A 2660-nucleotide genomic window follows, 5' to 3' on the forward strand; every position below is an offset into this window, starting at 1 on the left:
CAGAAGTTAGAATTTCTTTCAACATTATGAAGCCCTTTTTATATATTTTGATTCTGCATCAAAAGCTGAAAATATGTAGTCTCGAAGTCATTTCGAGAAATTGACGTTTTAAGTTTCTGTTTCCAAATTCAAACGGATGTATCCTCGCCAATAATTGTCAGAAGTTAGAATTTCTTTCAACATTATGAAGCCCTTTTTATATTTTTTGACTCTGCATCAAAAGCTGAAAATATGTAGTCTCAAAGTCATTTCGAGAAATTGACGTTTTAAGTTTCTGTTTCCAAATTCAAACGGATGTATCTTCGCCAATAATTGTCAGAAGTTAGAATTTCTTTCAACATTATGAAGCCCTTTTTATATATTTTGACTCTGCATCAAAGGCTGAAAATATGTAGTCGCGAAGTCATTTCGAGAAATTGACGTTTTAAGTTTCGGTTTCCAAATTCAAACGGATGTATCTTCGCCAATAATTGGCAGAAGTCAGAATTTCTTTCAACATTATGAAGCCCTTTTTATATATTTTGACTCTGCATCAAAAGCTGAAAATATGTAGTCGCGAAGTCATTTCGAGAAATTGACGTTTTAAGTTTCGGTTTCCAAATTCAACCGGATGTATCCTCGCCAATAATTGTCAGAAGTTAGAATTTCTTTCAACATTATGAAGCCCTTTTTATATTTTTTGACTCTGCATCAAAAGCTGAAAATATGTAGTCTCAAAGTCATTTCGAGAAATTGACGTTTTAAGTTTCTGTTTCCAAATTCAAACGGATGTATCTTCGCCAATAATTGTCAGAAGTTAGAATTTCTTTCAACATTATGAAGCCCTTTTTATATATTTTGACTCTGCATCAAAGCTGAAAATATGTAGTCTCGAAGTCATTTCGAGAAATTGACGTTTTAAGTTTCTGTTTCCAAATTCAAACGGATGTATCTTCGCCAATAATTGTCAGAAGTTAGAATTTCTTTCAACATTATGAACCCCTTTTTATATATTTTGACTATGCTTCAAAAGCTGAAAATATGTAGTCTCGAAGTCATTTCGAGAAATTGACGTTATAAGTTTCTGTTTCCAAATTCAAACGGATGTATCTTCGCCAATAATTGTCAGAAGTTAGAATTTCTTTCAACATTATGAAGCCCTTTTTATATATTTTGACTCTGCTTCAAAAGCTGAAAATATGTAGTCTCGAAGTCATTTCGAGAAATTGACGTTTTAAGTTTCTGTTTCCAAATTCAAACGGATGTATCTTCGCCAATAATTGTCAGCAGTTAGAATTTCTTTCAACATTATGAAGCCCTTTTTATATATTTTGACTCTGCATCAAAAGCTGAAAATATGTAGTCTCGAAGTCATTTCGAGAAATTGACGTTTTAAGTTTCTGTTTCCAAATTCAAACGGATGTATCTTCGCCAATAATTGTCAGAAGTTAGAATTTCTTTCAACATTATGAAGCCCTTTTTATATATTTTGACTCTGCATCAAAAGCTGAAAATATGTAGTCTCGAAGTCATTTCGAGAAATTGACGTTTTAAGTTTCTGTTTCCAAATTCAAATGGATGTATCTTCGCCAATAATTGTCAGAAGTTAGAATTTCTTTCAACATTATGAAGCCCTTTTTATATATTTTGATTCTGCATCAAAAGCTGAAAATATGTAGTCTCGAAGTCATTTCGCGAAATTGACGTTTTAAGTTTCTGTTTCCAAACTCAAACGGATGTATCCTCGCCAATAATTGTCAGAAGTTAGAATTTCTTTCAACATTATGAAGCCCTTTTTATATTTTTTGACTCTGCATCAAAAGCTGAAAATATGTAGTCGCGAAGTCATTTCGAGAAATTGACGTTTTAAGTTTCTGTTTCCAAATTCAAACGGATGTATCTTCGCCAATAATTGTCAGAAGTCAGAATTTCTTTCAACATTATGAAGCCCTTTTTATATATTTTGACTCTGCATCAAAAGCTGAAAATATGTAGTCGCGAAGTCATTTCGAGAAATTGACGTTTTAAGTTTCGGTTTCCAAATTCAAACGGATGTATCTTCGCCAATAATTGGCAGAAGTCAGAATTTCTTTCATCATTATGAAGCCCTTTTTATATATTTTGACTCTGCATCAAAAGCTGAAAATATGTAGTCGCGAAGTCATTTCGAGATATTGGCGGTTTAAGTTTCTTTTCCCAAATTCAAACGGATGTATCTTCGCCAATAATTGTCAGAAGTCAGAATTTCTTTCAACATTATGAAGCCCTTTTTATATATTTTGACTCTGCATCAAAAGCTGAAAATATGTAGTCTCGAAGTCATTTCGAGAAATTGACGTTTTAAGTTTTCTGTTTCCAAGTTCAAACGGATGTATCTTCGCCAATAATTTGTCAGAAGTTAGAATTTCTTTCAACATTATGAAAGCCCCTTTTTTATATATTTTGACCACGCATCAAAAGCTGAAAATATGTAGTCTCAAAGTCATTTCGAGATATTGGCGGTTTAAGTTTCTGTTTCCAAATTCAAATGGATGTATCTTCGCCAATAATTGTCAGAAGTTAGAATTTCTTTCAACATTATGAAGCCCTTTTTATATATTTTGACTCTGCATCAAAAGCTGAAAATATGTAGTCTCGAAGTCATTTCGAGAAATTGACGTTTTAAGTTTCTGTTTCCAAAT

Source organism: Drosophila grimshawi, unplaced genomic scaffold (genome assembly GCF_018153295.1).
Source record: "Drosophila grimshawi isolate 15287-2541.00 unplaced genomic scaffold, ASM1815329v1 contig_193, whole genome shotgun sequence".
In the NCBI taxonomy this organism is placed as follows: domain Eukaryota; kingdom Metazoa; phylum Arthropoda; class Insecta; order Diptera; family Drosophilidae; genus Drosophila; species Drosophila grimshawi.